The 20,749-nt window shown below is 42.0% G+C and overlaps 1 protein-coding gene across 2 annotated transcripts in view; it reads left to right on the top strand.

Moving 5' to 3' along the window:
* The first annotated feature begins 10,271 nt into the window (after positions 1–10,271).
* Positions 10,272–20,749, top strand: part of rin1b (Ras and Rab interactor 1b) — a 30,451-nt gene continuing 19,973 nt past the window's right edge. For both annotated transcript variants that reach the window (XM_027287828.1, XM_027287827.1), the window contains exon 1: positions 10,272–10,601. The gene's annotated coding sequence lies outside the window, so the exon portion shown is untranslated. The remainder of the gene's footprint in view (positions 10,602–20,749) is intronic.

Genomic DNA, 20,749 nt, shown 5'->3' with positions numbered 1-20,749 from the left:
TTTCCTCCTCCACTTCCTGTGCATCCGTCTGTCAATCATCCAGGCCTCTCATCGTCTAACAGATTCATTTACAGACAGCGGAGGTGGGATTAGTCAGCCACAGGTGTGATCGTCATGCCTGTCATCCCTCGCTTTACACATCCCTCGCTTCAGCCCCTCCACCCACCTCCACTATCTAAAAAAGACCCTGAACCATATTCTCCGTCACCTCCACACACACATCCTCAACACTCCCTCCACACTTTCACACTCTCCCTCGTTTTCCTCCCTCGTTCCGTGTCTCTGTCTAAAAGGTTTTGCGGTAAGATGACCTGACGGCGCTGGCAGCGACATGCTTATGCAATGCATGTAAGAGCTTCTGGTGACACACAAAGACAAAGAGGAGAAGACTGGAGGTGGAGTGTTTATGTGCATGTGCAGAAGAAAGGAAGAGACAGGGCTTGTTTTACACAGTGTGTGGGGTGTTATTGTGTGAGAGGACAGATCTGATTATTTTCATATCAGTGAATGTTTCTTCTGTCTGTGCTGTGAGGGGTGAAATGTGACCTACTGACGACAACTGGCTACACGAATCTGCAACAGTGCTACAGGCAAAATGATGAATTTTATACCTGACAATAGCATTTTATAGATTATATTGTGTTTAATGTGGACCCACAGTAAAGTCCCTGTTTGGTGTCCAACTCTGCAATATTAAACAATTTAATAGAGCAATGAGCAACGGCGCAATTAGATGATCTTACGTGTACAGTCATCAAGTCAAGGGGCAGTATCTTTATTGACACATGACGACCATGAAATGTTGATTATTGCACTTCCAAATTGAGCAATATTACTGCTACATTACCTACTCATACTACTTACAGCTCAATAAACAATATCTTTATGTAAGCAGCGGGTTGAATTACTATATTTAATGGTAATAATATAATGAAAATGTACCCATAAATAAACCCTCTGAAAAGTATTACCACTGACTTTGTGGTTCAGCTCACCAACAACATTAGCCAGGAGGCAGGACTGCCAAGGTGGCAACAGTCAAAGCCACCACACCCTGAGCGTCACAGCGGCTCCTTGGAAACCTGTTGGCGATGTCACAGATATGACGTCCATTCTTTGGACAGTCGCCTGGTTCAAACCTGACTGGCTTCCTCCAACAGTCCAAAGACATGCAGGCCGTAGGTGTGAATGTGAGTGTGTATGGTTGTTTGTCTCTATGTGACCTGTGATGAACTAGCGACTTGTCCAGGATATACCCTCCCACTCGCTCACTGTAAGCTGGGTTCAGCTCCAGCCCCTTGCAGCAGCTATGGAAAATGGATGGATGGATGGATGGATGGATGGATGGATGGATGGATGGATGGGGCAACTTCTCTCTCACTTCTCTCGATGACCCCAAGCAACAGGCAGCTGATTTAAGCAAAAGAGAATCCGCTGCATGTTACCTGTCCAAACACAAAATGACAGACAGGAAAAGTTAGAAACGAGCTGCTGAACATAGTCGAGCATTTAGCAGCTAAAGAGACGGATATTTCCCTCAGGAGTTGGTGGAGACCCACTCTGATTATTGGACTTACATCCATCAGGTGGCCACAAACAAAACTCCCAATAAATGCTAATGGTACCCTCTAACTGCTGGATGTGTAAATAGATAATTTGCTACAACAACAGGGGATAGTATGTGAATGATGTGTTTACAGCTTACAGCAGAGCCCAAGTGGCCAAACAATTTAAGATGAGTGGTTATGATTAAAAGAAACCAGGTAGGGGTTTATGTCCCGCAAGTTTTGCCTTTGTTGCTGAGGGAGGACGATCATTATTTGCACCACGAGAGGTCAGTTTAACTTTGAGTAAACAACCAAGGCAGTCTCCGCAGTGAAATGAGCACTTTCATGTTCAGTTAAAAATGGCACCACTCGTCTTAGCTCAAGAAAGGAAAGAAACTCAAAGGTCGGTTTGTCAGATTCACTCTGTTTATAGAATATGCCAGAAATGGAATAATAAGTATGTTTTTATGAGTATGAACAGAAGAATTATGTTTCCATTACCTTAGAATGAGTCTTTTATATCTTCAGAGGGGAGCAGGTCCTCTTGAATAGAGTCTGTGATGTTGCAAAAGCCAAACATTGCTGACCGATTACATGGCCTTCACGCTTGGAAGGGTAGGGTGAGGCAAGGGGTATTCAGATGGTTGCAATTGGCAGCTTGTTCATGAGTGATACATATATACTTTTACAATACAACACAAGCACACACATGGATACACAATGACACAAATAGGTACACACATCTGGGAAACCCGTATTTTGTCGTGGTCTTAGTAACAACAATGTTGTGTTCTGGGATGACTGCCAGAATTATTTGCCTGTTCCGCCAGATAACATTTATCGTTGTTTGTTTAGACCAGATCATGGAGAAGTCATGCACACGCATACACACTCATGAGAGACACACACACACTTCTGTGAACGTTTCTTGGAACTCTTGGGGATACTCAAGAGAACATTCAAAGTTCTGGATATTATGGTTCCATATTTGGTAGTTTGGTTATGAAACAGTGATGTAAGAATGATTATAAAAAGTTGTGAAGTTTGTGAGCAAAAGGAGTTGCAAGCAGCTGTCTCCGTGTTTTTCTTTTATAAAGTTTTTAAAGAGTTTTCCCCACAACAGCTCTAGGTAGACGTTCCGTCCAATTCTACATAAAATGAGAAGTTATACTAAAATATACTTTCAATGTATTTTTGGATAAATCTGGCCTCCAGACATTTCAAGGACCAGTGTGTCGGATTTAGTGACATCTAGTGGTGTAGTTGAGAGTTGCAACCCAGAGAGCCAGTGTTTGGGTTTGTCATTTCTGGGCTGCTGTAACATCACACCATAACTGTCACGTCTTGAACAATCATGTTTTCAGTTATCCTCCTGTCTTGTCTTTCAGGTCTCCGCCTTCCCCTGTGAGTCATCCCTGCTCCCTGATTACCTGCCTCCCTCATGTGTTTCACCTGTGCCTGATTGTTTCCCCTCCCCTTTTCCCTCTATTTAGTCTCTGTGCTCCCTTTGTTTGTCCCCAGTCTGTCTTGTCTTTTCCAGCGTCCCAGTGTCTCTTTGTCTTGCATTCTTGTTTTTGAGTACCTGATCTACAACCTCTACCCTGTTTGTTTTTTTACCACGATTTTTGCCTTACGGATTTCTCCTGTATTTGTGTTTTCCTAGCTTGTCTAGTATAACTTTTTGAACCATCACTTGTGTCTCCAAGTCTGCATTGCGAATCCTTCTGTGAGCCACTTCTGAAAATAACAGACTTCCTGGACGAGACGTCTGTAGACATAGAAGAGTTATTCAAAGGTGAGAGAAATACAACAATTCTTATTTTCAGGTGAATAAAAACATAGTTATAAATATTATATAAAATGTTCTGCTATATTCTGTAAATAGAGCTGTATAAGTTGCCCAAGTGCTACAACAGGACGAGAGACAGACAAGATAAAGATGCAAATAGGATGACAACAGAGCAAAGTGTCTCTAAAAGGGTTTTTTGGGTTATGTAACTTTTCATTCTTGAGAGTATATTCAGTCTATGCACACACACATGGTGTGACAGACAGCAGTTCTGACACCTTGATAGATTTTCGGGTAGAGGGAGTGGACTGTGTGACTTCACCTCAGTCTCAGTGTCTCAGACGCAGTGAAACTCCGTGATGAGGGTCTAGAGAGCGAGACGACAACTGCGGGAGATCATGAGACATCGGCTGGCGGCTGCGGAGTCGCGAACAGATGTTGGTGTCAAAACATTTTTATGAAGTGTCTGTTCCAGTGGATGGGCTCCGATCTGGGAGTTCTTTCTGTCACTTTCTACTCGTCCTTCAGTTTTTCTTTAACATACACATACAGTATATTTATACACATATACAGAAGACGGAGTTAATGCTGTGTAAGTTATCTCTTGCTGCCAAAACAGCCCTTTGCTTTTTGGCAGGGCGCCTGTTAAAAGAGGCCACTGCCATCAGGGAATATTGTTTCCATGAAAGGGTCTACAACAATGCTTGGGTAGGGGTCAGCATGGACTACCCAACAAACTCCAATGCATGGACAATGATTGTTCTGACACCTCTCTATCAGAATCAGCAACTTCTTTAGTAATTTGAGCTACAGTAGCTTGTCTGGGTCAGCCTTTGCTCCCTTGGAGATGCTCTGACCGAGTCGTCTAGCCAACACAATTTGGCTTTTGTCTGTCAAATCCTTACACTTGCCCATTTTTCCTGCTTCTAACACGTCCAACTTTGGAGACACAATGATCACTTCAAATGCCATGATAACAAGATGAACAGTGTTCACCTGTCAGTGGTCATAACGTTATGGCTGATCTGTGTATAATGCAATAATATATTACTCTGAAATGAACCATTCTGCATAATAAATACTTTTACTTTTAGTACTTTAGGTATATTTTAATGCTAATACTTCTGCACTTACTTTTTTCAGACTAATGTATGTTCTGGTGGAAGAACAGTCGTCGTATTAGAGATGGATGATCTACGACTACAACTAACTCTGTGCATATCCTGATTAACTTTGATGGCTTTGAACTCTTGGAGGTGCTAAAAGCTGCGTTTAACATCAAAGATATTCTCTTTGTACCTTTTGATTTGTCTCTTTTAAGCACAATAAGAGTTTTTTTTTATTGTATTCCAAGTGCCACACACAGAATTGGAGTTGTTTAGCTGCAAATTTCTCTTTCCAGTTGTAATCAATCGTTACCTAACACTTGAAATGATTGATATGAGCACGTCTTGCTGAGCTTAAGACAATTTTCTACTCTGGTGGACAATACATTCTGCTAGTTTTTCACAGTCTAACAATTAAGCCTGTCAGATTCTTTGTGTATCCTGTCTACTTGGCAAACACCGTCACTTCTCACCTTGAATAGCAGTTTCATGCTGCTTTAGACTAGACTGAGGATTAACTGACTGTAGCGTCGTCAAACTGAGCCTGCTGTTACTCGTTCAGCCAATTCTGGTCCAGTACAAACTGTACTGTGTTTGATTTGGCCTCTTGATCCGGCCACAGAGTCCTGACTCTGTGACTCAGCTGTCAGTTTCTGAGTCCCGTAGACGCAAACAAGGTGTCACATCGACTGTGGACGACTGATCGCTGATGAATGGAGGCAAACGGACAGGAAGGAGTGCAGGGGACATGGGCGACCAAGTCAGCTCTTCTGCCTGTTGTCATAAGCTGCTGGAGCCTCGGGCATCATGGGAAAAGCCATGTGAAAGTCTTGGCAGGTGCGTTTGGCATGTTTGTGTGCGGATACAGTCTCATAATCTGACTTTTTGTTATTGTTTAAAGATTTTTCAACCACATGAGTGATGGTTTTGTGTCAAATATACCTATTTTCTGTTGGTTTAACCTCCAAAAATGCAGGCAAACATGCATATCATCATATTTTGCACCGTCACAGTCACATCAAGATCTACAGATCTTTTTATGGCTGCACCATTTTCTCATATCATATTATTGAGCTCTTGTTTTACACATATTAACAGCCTGACATATTTGGTGTTCTTTAAAAACTTTAGGATCTTCACTAGAATTTAAAATAAGGGTTCATGGGTTTGAACAATGTTTGGCTGAACAGCTTGAGCTTGTATTGACTGACTCATCAGTGGGTCTGCAGGGTTTAGTGCAATCATGCAGCAAACATACTGCAGCAGAATAAATTGTGATTATACATATTTGCATAGAAATGATCATAAGCACATAATTACATGTTTTGTATGCCCGATGAGGTTTGGTAGAAAAAAACGTCAATTTGCAGGCACACAAGCGTTTTTAACAGAGATTAATTATTGACCTTGGAAACAGAAGTTGACAAATTGTCACCACAGGGTCCTTTTAGGAGCCTCCAGCTGTTCTGGAAATAAATAAATAACAGCACCACAGACTACAGCCTCCATAATGATCATGCACTTGAACCGATGCCTTCCATCCATTTCCTTCTGCTTATCTGGGGCTGGGTTGAGGTGGAAGCAGATTTAGCAAGGCATTCCAGCTTTTTCCTGGGGGATCCCGAGGCGTTCCTAGGCCAGATGGGCTATATAGTCCCTCCATTGGGATTTGGGTCTGCTCTGGGGTCTCCTACCAGTTGGACATACCCAGAACATCTCCAAAGAAAGGCATCCAGGGGGCATCCTGATCAACTGGCTCTTTCGAAGCGAAGGTGCTACTCTGAGTTCCCTCTGAATGCAATCTCATACTTTCGGTCACTACCCAATAACCATTGGTGAAGGTTGGAACTTAGATGGACTGGAAAATCGAGAGTTTTGGGGTACCGATTGGCTTAGTTGGTAGAGTGTACCCCATGTACGAAGCCCCAGTCTTTGCTGCAGCAGCAGCCCAGAGTTTGATCTCAACCTGCGGCCCTTTGCTGCGTGTCATCCCCCTCAATCAATCCCTGCGTTCCTGTCCCTCGTCAGCTATCTCTGACAAATAAAGCTTCCAAAAATATTCCAAAAAATCAAGAGTTTTACCTTCCAGGCAGCTCCCTCTTCCCCACAATGATCCGGCACACCGTCAAAAATACTGCCAATGCCGCCGGATCGCCCTAGCACAATTCAACTGAGTGACAATTCATCTCCAACGGCCTCCGAGGTGCGTGCGTATGACAAGCACAACCACAACAGTTTCGCCGAACGCACTTGCTTGTCACTCCGCCTGTCAGATATGACATGTGAATAGCTACCTGGATTGGAAAATGAAGTGTGTTCGTATGTACCTGCAGTGTGCTCGCAGTCAAAATCTGCACCTACATTGTGCTGCACAGTGAGTCCCAAACATTTGACTGAAGTTACAGTCAGAAAAACACATTTTTAATGAAAGTTGCACAACCTTCCTGAGCTGCACACTCCACTGCTACTTATTGCCACTTGTCTTCAGACCGTCATCTTACCTTCCCCTTTAGAGCTCTCGAGTTTGACAAGTAGAGGTCTGAAGATACCCCGGTCTCTCCATGACCTCCACACAGCATATGATATGAGCCTACAAACATGTGCACACACAAACATGCACTGACAGTATCTCACATGAAAAAGTGTCTCTGCTCATTCCCTCTGAGTCAGAGATACTTTGCACAGCGTTGAGACCGCAATGCATCACTTCCATTTTAGCTCACTCTCTGAAGGGCTGTGGGCGGCATGAGTATGTGTATGCAGAGCGAAGGGAGCAAGAGGGCAAAGAGGAAAGAGATAACTCGTGTGCGTGCGTGCGCGTTGCAATTAATTATAGCATTAGGCTCGGCGCTGTTAGTTTCCGAGCGGCTGCGGATTGCCACACTAGTGGTATTTTCCACTCAGTGGACGGAGGAACTGGCCCACAGTGATCTGGCATGTGAAAGATGCTGGAGAGAGTGAGCTGTCCTAACGTGGCAAACGCCCAGCAATGAAACAGAGAGAGCCACATAACATCTGAAGCAGTGTTTCCACCCTGAAGGCGTTCAACAGACCGCGGCAGGACGTCAAAAAAACACATCACACGTCCCAACCTTAGACGGCTTCTTGTGCCACATTAGACTCTGTTTCTGTATATTATCTTTGCTCTTTGTGATATCAAAGTCTCTGTGGCTGCTGACGCTGTAATTTTGAGCCTCCAATTTTGTAATTTAGCCCCAAATCACAGACAGAGTCGATACTAGCAGGGCTGTAGGGACGCTGAGGTCACGTCTGATTTTAAGCATGTTAGCTGCATATAGCTCTCCGGGGATGCTGATGTCTGTCTGTCTCGGTGGTTCACCGCTTCGGTCCGTGCTGAAATATCTCAACAACTATTATATGATGGATCTGAAATCTTATACAGACACAGTTCATGTTCCCCCCTGAGGCGACTCTGACGCCACCATCAAATCAAAATTCACCGATAAAATACATCCCCCATCAGCCTTTGTGTTTGGTGCTTATATTATGTATATTAGAAGAAGACAACAAAAACAATAAATAAATGTGAAAAAGTGATTTCTTCACCAGAATTTAAAGCTTAATTTTGAGAAATAAAATAAATAATTTCTTTAAATTGGTTTAATAACCTAAACACAAGATCCACTTACTGTCTTTGGTGGAGCTTTTAACGTCGTCTCATGCTCTATTTCATCTTTAATGGGCATGATACGCTTCATATTACGGGGCTGTTATTTTCTAGAATTTCCTGGAAACAACATCAGGTTTACTTACAGGGACAATCAGAGCTAATTATTTAAAGTTATCTGTGCTTGGTTTGTAAACATTTCTAAGAGGAATTTTCTTGTAATAATGGCTCCATCTTTAAAAATACTTTCTTCAGGGAAACTTTTAGCATGATGCACTCAAAAAAATGAACTTTTGTTTTGGCATCTGATGCAGCCAGTCATCAGTTAGCCAGTCATCAGTTTGTATGTATTTTTCTTTTAAATGGCAGGATTTCATCATCTGCAAAGTCCAGAGATGCATGAAAATCTTACTGGCAACAAGAAAACAAACCTGATTAGATTAAAGAGTATGCAGAGGAATGACTGTGGCCATAAGATGCATGGCTGAGGCCCAGAGAATAAAAAGATCCACTGCCAGGCACCAAACAACATCTGGAGCTGGCGGAGCACCAACAAACACTGCGAATTAGAAAAAATTAGGAATGTGTGTAAGCAGGGAGATTATCACGTTTCAACTTAATCTGATCAGAAGTTTAAATCATGATAAAAACATCAAGCTACAGCTGAACATACAGAGGATTCAGAAAGAGTTATCCAGGAGCCGAAAGCCAAAGAATAGAAATGTCTTAAGAGGCAAGATAAGATCTTTTCTCTACGTCTGAGTCTGCATTATGTAACTTTGTGCTCCAGGTACGATCACCATGAAAAGTACGTAACACTTTAAGTCACATTCCACCGACTATTTCACCGATTTTTGGTGAAACTGGATCATATTTGATGGAGAAAATGTTTTCTGGCTTTTCCCTCCGATGTCCTCCGAGTTTCCTGATGGACAAGTAAAGTAAACTACAGCTGCTGTTAGCTAATGTCACCTTACTTTGTTAGCTGGGCTGCCCAGACTGTGGTTGATTGTTAGCGTTTGTACCTCACAAGTGTTTTTTTTAGGCCCTGGGGGAATGCTGACAGGGAAGCTGTGCCGGTGTCGTGCCAGAACCGGAGCTGGACAAGCAGGAAATAAATCTGGCCTCAGAAGCCTCTACGAACATGATGACAGGGGCGAAAAGACCAACGAGGACGCTGACAGAAGAAGCTTAGAAGAGAAGAAGAGAGGGCAAGAGTAAGTTTTAGTGGTTGGTGAAATAAAAGGCTGAAAGACTGACGCCGAGCTGGGCTGCTTGCCGTTAGACTAGTCCGTAATATCAGCTGGCTGCTGTGTCTTGTGTTGTTGACCTTGTTGATGTTTGTCTGTCAAAGTTGTCGACTCACTAGTCGCTACGTCATGTATGTTGAGACATGAAAGTTGTAAGATCCCTATAGGTCATAAAAAACTTTAAATCTGTGATTAAAATGGTCAAATTATCAGAATATTATTCTATAATTTTAGATATTAAAGAGTTGCTTCTGTTGGACACTATCACTTATCTCATCACAAACATAAACATGCCCATATTTAACCAAAACACACCCACATTATTTCACCCAGTGGTTGTCGTCATGGTGCTTTTTAAGCCCTTGTAGGTGAAGCTAAAGGCGGCCTGTGGCGCCCTCCAGCGGGCAGAAGCTGAAGCACACATCCTCACCTGTATGAAGAAAAAAAAAAGGTGGATGCAGCAGTCCAGAAATAGCTCTCTCTCTCACACACACACACCTTTACACACATCCACAAAATGCTCACCGTGCGTCAAAGTCCAGCTCCGGTTATCTGACGCCTCTAACAGCTTTGCCATGGTCACACAATGTTGGAGGATTGTGATAATTTATGCGCCTCAATCAGCATTTTAAAGACGATTGGCTGTTTTCTCCCACCTGAGCACAGTGTTGTGTGTACATGTCATGAAATGGAAGCTGTTATTGGTATTTTTATAATGTTTTTACAACATTTTCTACATTAATCTGCTAATATTAAAGTTAAATGTTGGTTTGGCACACTGTAAAAGATCACACAGTGTTGATTTAAATGTTTGTTTTTTGCAGGATTATAATAGCACAAACGCCCTTTCGTAAATGATTTAATAAAAAGTGGTTTTGCTGACATTTTGCATTGTGCCATAATATGATTTGGTGTGTGTGCAGAGTTAGAGAGAGGGGAGGGGGCCACACACACACACACACGCAGTGTCTCTGCTGTGACTGTGTGTGTGTGTGTGCGTGTATCACTTCAGATGCTCAGACAGAATTAAAAAATGCGCTCCTCCGCCCTGTCACCAGTGTTGTGCGCATTTTCTTGACAAGCCCCGTGTTTTCCCACAGCATGGTGCACGGCGGACTCAAAAGAAGCCTCAGCACTTCATCTTCATTCATACACAACCATTAAAGAAAAAAGAAAAAAAAAGAAACTCTCTCTCTCTCGGACGCCTAATTAAAAAGACAAGCAGACCAGGCACGCCGCCGAGCAACACCTGTTCCCACCTTCACAGCGAGAAGAGAGAAGGTAAGTTATTTTTTGGAGCGGGGCTTTGCGTAAAAACGGGTTGCCATGCTTTGGGAAAGGAAAAAAAAATAGATGAAGTAAAAATCACAGCGGGAGTTTCCTGGAGAGTTTGGCACATGCATGCTCGGCTGCTTGGCTGCAGGCTACAGTATCTGTATTGATGTTTTCTCCTCCCTGTTTGAAGGTTTTTTCTGTTTTTATTCTCCAGTTCAAAGCGCGTTGGCGTTTGTTGTTTAACGTAGTTTCCGGTCACCGGGATAAGGGGGGACGACGTCTTGGTAAACAATGCAGGTGATTCATGCATGTGTGACATTTGCCAATTAATCAATTAGTGATCAATCAGCAGCCGAGGCAGTGACGTCACCCCGTCTCCACAGCCAAATATGTGATGCAAAGTTGTTTTTTCTAATTGTTTCACGCTTGGCATTGAAGACAAAGAAAAGGTGTAGGTGTCCACATCTTAATTACTGGCAGCAGCAGGTTTATGCTGAGGTTGTCAGAGTTGCTGTTGTTCTCCTCTTTCTCTTTAAAGGATGTCTTTGGATGGCTGACAGAGAGGAAACAAAAAAAAAAGCCTTAAAAGTTAAAATCTTTGCACACACAAGTTTGTTTCATGTGAACTAATGTCATTAAGCCCCCCTCCGGAAACAATCCTCAATGAGACCACTCAGACTTTTGGAGTATCTTGATCTCTTGTCTGAGGGCAAAGTGAATGTAATCTCACACCATTAGACTGTTACATAACTTTAAAACTGAAGTGCCATCCTGCCTGTGTGGGAGTAGATGTGATGTTCCCACTTCCTTGCTGTTGTTTTGCTCGTTAATTCTGAGAAGCACATTACTGTAAGTGGCGTTTTGTGACTTTTAAATGACTGCTGATTGTTTTTTTTTTGTTGTTGTTTAATGCAGATGAGCTTTTTAAAGCAGGACTGATTGCTTTGCAGGTCCTCTCTTCTGTGATTATTCACCTCTGCCTACATGAAGTCTGTGATTGTCCAAAGTGGAACGACATGTTAATTTTGATAGCCAAAAAAATGTGTGTATATTTATGTGTGTGTGTGTAGGGAGGGTGGGGGGGCTGCATTCTGCCCTGTGTTGTGTAGGAGGAGTGTGATCGCAGTGTGCCCGAGCATGACGCTCAGAGCTTGTTGGACGGAGTTCAGTCCTTCGCTGAGCAGTCTGTCCTTTGTGCTGGAAGTGGTTGCGCAGACAGACACGTTACAGTAACCTGACTCATGTATATGGCAGGCTTCCCCCATCACTGCTCCAGGAATTGTGTCATCATCATGCAACACAGCACAGAAGCCAGCATTTAAAAAAATAATAATAATAATCTAATAAAATAAAAAAATAAAGTTTCATCCCTCAAACAAATGTCCACCATTTTGAAAAATCTGGCAGCTACTCGTAAAAACGATGGCTGGCATTCAGACTGAAGTGTTTCAGTAATCTTGTCTGTTCCTCTAAGTAATATTTCATCATCTTATCATTGAAAACTGCTCATCTTACCCCAAATGTGACCTGACAAGAGCAGCGCTGACCTCATATCACACTTCATTTTACGGGTGTGTTACTCTCCAGGATCTTTTCCCTCTAAAATCTCGTGTTAACTCCCAGGATATGTGCCGGTTTATGTGGTAGGAAAATGGAGTTATTGTTCAGGTGGTAGCTTACAGTTGGAAAAGAAATACCCCTTTTTTCAAAAAGGAAAGTTTTTAGTGTGTTTGGAAATTACAGATAAGTAATTGTGAGGCACAAATGCAAGATTTTTCTGGTAACCAAGCTGAACTTGAATCTCAGTTATGAAGGCTGCTTATAAACCCAAACAATGACCCACTCATAGTACAAATTGCAAATTGCACTGACCTATCTTTTTTTCCCACTTGTTCTCAATTTCAGCCTCTAACTGAGTCATTGGAGCACCCTGCATTAATATAGGTTGCATGAAAAATGTCCTAATAAGTTAAAGTTATATTAATATAGGTTGCATGAAAAATGTCCTAATAAGTTAAAGTTATATACTAGAAAAGAAACTGGGCGGCAGTACACTTGGTTTGGGAACTAGAGGGTCGCTGGATCAAGTCTAAGCTGGTCCAGTATGGAGTGTGGACCGGTAACTGTAGAGGTTGCCAGTTCACCTCCTGGACTCTGTTGGGACACCCTTAAGCAACTGAACACCCTAACTACACCCAGGGCACTGCCTGTGTCTCCACATCTGCACTTCAAGCCGCCTTCTTCTTCGAAAATTGGTAATTGGAAAGTTGGTATAACTTTTGTGGTGCCAATTTAACCTTGTGGACACTCAACATTTGCATGTCTAAAAAACCCTTTAAGTAAAAAGGGAATTTCCCTATTAAGGAATCAATGAAGTTCTTCTTCTTCTTCATGAAAACTTGCACAAAGTTTGACTTTTGTACCTCCTTCATATTCCACACCATCTCTAACTAACACACCCTCAACCCTCCAACCATTCTTCCTCCCCAATCAGCAAGAAAACGTCAGCACAGACGCGTCACAATATCACTAACAAAAGTAGATAATAGTGCTTGTTTCCAGCCACAGATATCTCCACTGTCAACACATCAATATCTTTAAATCACCGCCCCATTGACGAAGTGATGATGCAGTAACACACTGTGGAGGTTACCATCTCGTTGATTGCTTAAGTTCACGTTAGAGGAAAAATGCATGAGAATTCACATTTCAGTTTCCATAGCACCACTTTTGGGCACTAAATCAGGACGTGTGCCTTTTTTTAAAAAACTGTTTTTTTTTTATGGAGGTTTCTCAGACAACCAGAGCAGATTTTCTTCCCAGAGATATTTTCATACATTTCCTCGGCAGGTCTTGCTGGATAAATTCCTCACTAGAGAGCTGAGATGTTTAAGTGTAGCTACATGTATTCAACAGTACATTATGATATCAAACATCATGGGGTTTTTTTTGCAATTAAAGAAGGGTAGCTCCTTAAATGTGTCAAAAATGCTGACTGTGATCCGCTTCACGAAAAGCTTTAAACATTCATAGGAGTTGATAATAGAGAGAAAGAGGTCTGAGTTTGACACAGAGAGTACAGTATTAATGCCGGCTTTTGTCCTCTTGTGGTCACTCTAACACAGTCTGACAATGGAGGATGAAAGTGATCCCTCATTGTCATTGTCAAGACGACGCTCAGAGGATTCACACGAGGGTGTCGAGAGCTTCGAGAGGCCTGGAAAATGAATTATCGTATGAAGAAAGATCCACGAGAGTCACATCCTACACCGCTGAATGTTTTGTCTTTTACTGTCCTGCCATCAGGACAAAAAAACATCTTTATTTTTTAAGCGATCTTATCTGAATTAGAGAAAATAAGTTCTTGACACTGAAGATATTGAACTAGAACTCAAAAGGCGCCCGTCTTTTCTTCTGATTTTGGAAAAGCATCCCCAACAAAGCTGTAAAAAAAAGCACTCTGTTTTTCAAGTGGTATTATTCACTCTCACTTGTCGAAAAAACCTCTGACATTACCTAACAGTCCTTCACAAAAATAACATTTTGTAAGAAGAGCTCCTCATGCCGACCCGTCATTACTCACACTGTGAATCACGAAGGTCAAAACAGATCAGAAAAGTCGACTCGTGACGTTAACAAAACCTCTTTCTAAGGGCACCGATCCAATAATTTCCCCACATATTGTTAAATAATTATGCTTTTACTCAACCACGAAGAAGTGTTTACATCTCTCTGTCGGATAAATCAGACAGGATGGTGAGATTATTCTTCTTGTTTGGTGTTTCTGAGAAGTGACAGCATCTTGGGAAAAAAAGTTCATCTGAGACAAGCGGATAGATTGTTGTTCTGGCAGGTCTTCCCCAGTTTCATATGAGATTGGATGACCTGTTCAGATGGATGAATTTGCCAAGTGCAGCCTGCAGAAGCTCCAAAACATGGTGAGAAAAACAAGACGCTGACAAATATTCACAAGTTGCTTCATTAGAAGAATCAACAATTAAAATGTGACCGTCGTGCACCCACACTGCACCTCAACAGGTGGTGCGGGCCGACTCTTCTTTTCGACTGACAGCTCCTTCGCTCTGCAGCTGTTAGGGCGGGATAATCTACACTGTTTATAGTTCATACAGGTTGATGATGTCATGAACAGAGGTCTAATTAGCCTCCTCTCTGATTGAAAACACCTGTGCGGGTCTTGTAGTTTTAAAAACCTTGATCCCGTTAGTGAAAATAAAACCCACTCCCGTAATTTCCCAGTTTAATATCCCAAGTTTTAGTGTTTGTAATGTGAGCAACAGTCCACTAAAATGCCTGCAAACAAATGAAATAAATAAAAACTAAATATTTATTCAGTTTATTTCAATGTACAAACTGCAGTGACTGATTTTTGGCCACTTGGGGGCAGCAGAAACAAAAACCTGCACACACACACACAACATTGACATATGATCACCTTTTGAGGTTTAAATATAGGGCAGAGGTGTTGGCTAACAGTTGTCTGCTCAACACACCCAGCAGCTGTGAGGAAACACTTCATCATCAATTATTTGGACCCAGCAAGATGTAAGTCAAACTCTTTTAGCTCTGTTTTGGGTCTCTACCGACTTCCCTGAGGGAAATGTCTGATTCTTTATCTGCTGAAGGCTACTCGAGTTGTCTAAATTTAAATCTGGCTGCTGTTTGATGTAGGGCAGGAGGTGTACACACAGGGAAAGTTTTCTCTGCTGGAAACAATCGCCCCGCAGAGACTGTAAACAAGGTTAATAAGAGTAAGAGTGACCTGAAATAGTGAAGTTGTGGGCCAGAAAACCAGGCCGATGGTTGTAAATGTTGCTGTGTAATACATGCTTGTGTCAAATCATGACAACGTATATTTCTAACGCTATCTGACAAGTCCCTATACTGAAACTTGAGTTAGCTTATCAGGGTCTTATATGACTGTACTTGTATTTTAACATTTGAAGATGCTGAAACACCCAGCGGAGTGATAATCTCTGTTGCGACTGAACCCTTTTTATGTGACTATAACATCTTTTAAATTGTTTTAAAGGCATAACATTTTATTTGTAGAAACATCGGATACTCCCAGTAAAGGTTGGTTCGGTTTTTGGTTTGTTGTTTCACCCCATAAAGAGACAGAGAGGGGAATGACTGACATATACATAATGTATACGTACATACATTACTCACACCCACACTGTGTAATTACACTTAACACCTGCAGTTACTGACTGAAACTGCTGCACATGCCGCGTATACCTTTAGTATATTCATTTCACTCTGCTCATTCTGTATGTATCTAAACTTAACATGTAACAACATTAACATATATATCTCCACTGTTATTTATATATATCTCTCTAGACTGCACATTACTCTGCACATTACTGCTGGTTAGATGCTAAACATCTAATCTAATGCAACAAAGATTACAGATTTAAAGCAACACTGCGTAGAAATGTTTTGTGATTTAGTGCCCCCAGTTTCATGTAAATACATGCATGTATTTGTTATGATTGTCTCTGTTTGAGTTGACCACTTTCCAACAGCCAAACATCAAGCACAAGACATGGCAGATAATATTACTGACTAAGAAGTCCAGCTCGGCGTCTGTCTTTCAGCCTTTTATTTATTTCACCAAGCAAACACAAAAAAAAAAAAGATTTACTCTTGTCCAAGAGCTTCTTGCGCGGTCTTAGCTTCTTCCATAAATGTCCCCTTCGTTCTCTTTGCCTCTGTCATCATGTCCATAGAGGCTGCTGAGCCTGGTTACACTCTCTCAGCTCCGGTTCTGGCACGACACTGGCCTTGGTTCGATCCCGATCATCCCTCCCCAGCACCCTGAGCTTGAAAATCTAGTCTTTACAGTGATCCGAAACGCCTACGGTACAAACTCTAACACTCCTCCGGTGCTCTGAGCTCTAAGGGAAAACCATTTTCTCCATAAAATGTGATCCCAAAATCAGTGAAATAGTTGGTGGTGTGTGACTTATCGCGGGTGATCGTACCCAGAGCTCAAAGTTGCATAGTGGGAATAACATCATATATCACCGCAGCATCAACATCATTGAGGATATTGCATTGACGGTGTTCAGGTCTTTGACCCTTGGGCCACCTTGGCACTCCTGTACTTGACATAAAACAGTTTGATGATTTTATTTGTGAGTTTGCATTCACTCAGTACACATCAACATCTCCAGAGTAACACTCTGCGACAATGATTTCAACAGTATCGCCTACCACTAACCGACGTTCCTCTCGCACCCAAAGCAGCCCCTTAGTCACTCCTTAATTAAAACATTCACACGTCGAGATCGCCACAGAGTCGAAGTCAAAGTGTCGATTCAGAGTTAGACTAGTTCAGCTGCTGAGAAAAAAAAATCAAGGAAAGACCATTCATGGAGAAATACGGCTTAAAGATTTAATGACATCATGATGAACGCTCTGTTTTACACACACACACACACACCTCTGGTCTGACAGGACTATTTGTGATAATGCCCCTTTCTGATTCACCGATATGCTTCTAAAATTATGAATATTCACAGTTATGCTAACAGTCCTCGTCCTCTCCTACAGCCCCAGTGTTACTTCTGACTCATACTAATTCCTTTGTACAGCTTCGTCACACACACACACTCAGTAAAACACACAGCTCTCGCTTCCTTGTCACTGGCCCCGAGTGCCATCGCTACAGCGCTTTTGCAGCAGGCATCAAAACGGACACCTGTCATCAGTCAGCAGGGCCGTGTGCCCACTGTTGCCCCCTGCGGATACTTATAGCCCACTGCAATTATGTTGTTCCATTAGTCATCCTACGCATGCAGTGATGGGCTGCTGGCTATACTTAGCCACCGTCATGGTCACTCTTGTGTGCAAATGAGAGATTTTACAGACTGATGGCTTGTTGTTGGCGTCGAACGCCGGTGAATAGAGATGAATAATAAAGCGCCCATTTGTTGTTTTGACAAAGTTTGTTTGCGAGGGGAAACAAACACTGCTCGTTAAATGTTTCGTGTTATGTCAAAGAAACGTTGCATGAGTGCTGATATAGAGCGTAAAGGCACCGGGGGTCACATTGATGTTCATCTATCTGAGAAGCTTTGTACCGCAAAGATGAACATATTTCTACCACTGACATTATAAAGGAAGGACAGCGTGTGTGTGACGGGTTTCTGAAGAGCTGTTTCGAAGCTCAAAATCTCCCGGTAGTCCTGCTTCTTCTGCATCCCGGATAATCTAACAATCGACAAAGACGTGAACCACCTGTACCACCACCTACCTGTCAATCAAAGCGGCCACATGGCTGTTAATCCTGCATAACTTTAAGTCTTAATATAGTTTGACCAGGTGAGTTCTATAAATTAACGGAGGAATTGACCTTGACCAGGCGTTCAGCTGCAGACTGATGAAGTCTACTAACGAACTGCCTCACTAAATGGACTGCAGGTCCATGTCAGTTTCAGTGAGGGCAGGCAGACGTCTTACAGGGAGCGTCCTCTGAGCTAACTTAACTTTATTTTGACACAGAAGATGATGTCAAAGAGTTACTGTGCTGTCAGGTTGAGGTTAGAAGTTCGTCCTGAGATGCTCATATTGAATATGAACAGTGAAAACTTGGCAGGACTGGCACAGACTCCACGACTGAGAAATATTGGGGTGCGTCTGTCGTAGCTGAAAATGCACAAACACAAAGTTTTTTTAATTGTTAATTTAAACACCAAGTCGCCCGTCGCCTCTGCAGAGAGAGAGAGAGACAGTTTGGATGAACTTACCAACTCTGGAGCTGACACTTTATTTTATGACTGCAAAAAGTTTTAGTAGAGTTTACTTCCTGCTGGAAGTGTGTGTTGTTCCCTACTGTCATAATAACAGGTGAAATGTCTGTGTGTGTGTGTGTGTGTTTCAGATTTCAAATCTGTTTATCTTGGCAGTGTAAATATGAACTGAATATGAGTCATTTACTTAACTAAATTGTAATTATATAAGCAGGAAGTTTGCAGCTTCCTGAATTTGATGCACTAAGGTGAAATAAGGGAAATACACAAAGACAGTGAAGAGAAAAAAAGTGTTGAAAAATATTAGGATGGAGGTAAATAGTGTTGTAGACATGACACTATGACAGCTGGATGAAAATGATTTTAAAAAGTGTCGACTGCAGCGTCACGTCGGGGTGCGAGAGCTGTAAAACTTCAACGAAAAACACAAAATAAATCCACAATATCGAAATCTATAAAAGAACCAAAGCATGTAAGAACATCAAAACGTACACCCTAACAAATAAGATGATAGAAAACGAATTACCGTGGTCAGATTTGTGCTTTTCTAACCACCTGCTTATCAAAATCTCCAGATGGAAATCAGCAAAGTGCGCGACACCGCTGTCTGTTTTCAGTATCACTGCCGTTGCATGTTTGTCGGCTGGGGGTTACATTCGTGGAGAAAGATGTTGTGTTGCACCTTGAATGATGAAGCAAGAGGATGGAGATGGACTGTAGCTGTAACCGGCTCAGTGTCGAGGGGGTGGGAGATGCCTCGTCCTCCCCCCCATGCTGCTGTCTCAGGAGTCTCTGTAGCTGTCTCTGGACTTATTTTGTTATGCATTCATCCCTGGGGATAACACTCGGGGATATCTCCATTGCAGATACATTTGAGTTTGCAAGAACACATCAACTGTAAACATCAGCAGCCATTTTTAGCCTCGGTATCTTGGACTTATGATTGAGGACTAACGTTAGAAGAGGCAGAAATACTAATTCAACCGTTGGTTGTATCCTCAGGAGACCAGAATCTCTTTCAAAGCGCTACAAGATGTGTTGTTTTCAGTGTAAAGGGCAGTTTTTCCTCCAAAGCGGCGCTCTTTTTGCTCTTACTATCTCAGTCATTATGGCTTTGTCCACCTACGCACAATACTTAACTGAGCACCAGTTCATGCGCTTGTGGAGGCTGCTGAAAGTGATTCTGGGAAATGTAGGAAAATCGCTAATTAAGCAGAAGAAGAGGAGGCAAAGTGAAAAAATATTAGAAAAGTTCAATCACCACACAAAACTTTGTTTTATGTTTTACAGGTTTAGTGATCCGAGGGTGAAAACTTTGTTTTATGTTTTACAGGTTTAGTGATCCGAGGGTGAATTCCTCTTTTAAAGGAGCATCTCCATATTTGTATACTGATGTTTTATATGTTGTATTGCACTGAAGAAGAAATCAAAGCTTCAACAAATGAGCAAACATGAATGGAAGATATAAATTAGGTTCTTTCTCGCTTTAAAAACAGTTGCAGTTGCATATATGATGGAGTTTCATACAACACATGATTTTTTTTGATTATCTCAGTTTTTATGTTTCTACAGGTTCATCTTCATCCCCTTGAAATGAATGGAAACCAATGTGGCAGATCAAACTAACGAAGTGTTTTGTTTGTTATTCCTTATTAACTGACCTACCGCCCCAGCCTAGAAGCAACCTAGAAGTGGCCGAGCATCCATCCAACCACTTACAGTGCTGTAGTACTCAAGATCAGTTTTGTTTTTGAGACCACTTATTAAAGGTATTGGTCTACGACTGCATTATTACTCAGTCTTGTCTCGGTCTCGAACAAAGAGAATTTCATTTTAAGACTGGTCAAGACCTCAACTGTGGGGATATCACCAGAGTTTCCCAATATTCACCTAATAATGTCTCATTTGTCCCACAAGAGCAAGTTTCACTTTCCATCGAACAAACTTTGGTGCACCACTGAGGAGAGTGGAAGAAGTAGAACGGCTGCAAAGTTCCTCCAACAAATCAAACTCAAATATTTTAGTTTTGGGACTGAACAGGAAAATGTATATCCCTGGTCTGAAACTTTGAATACTTGCAGGAATCATCACATCAACATATTCATTGCGTTCACCACCACTCAGAAAATGCTGGAAACTCTCAAGAAGAACCTTCGGCTTTGTCTCATTCAGCATCTTAAAGACAACATGTCTAGCACTGAGATCAACTTGTCAGACCATATTTGTATCGGTGGCCTTCATGAGCATTGAAATCAGTTAGATGAGTGTGAAATTGAAGTTTCAGGAGCAGGAACACACCTCAATCGTGCTTTCGCCGGCTTAAACTATAAATACACTCCTAACCATGTGCTCCTGTTTAACTCTTGTATTCTTCGC

This window comes from Larimichthys crocea, chromosome XIV, assembly GCF_000972845.2.
Source record: "Larimichthys crocea isolate SSNF chromosome XIV, L_crocea_2.0, whole genome shotgun sequence".
In the NCBI taxonomy this organism is placed as follows: Eukaryota; Metazoa; Chordata; class Actinopteri; family Sciaenidae; genus Larimichthys; species Larimichthys crocea.
The sequence above is the reverse complement of the archived record's forward strand: the minus strand, read 5'-3'. Positions and strand labels throughout refer to the sequence as shown.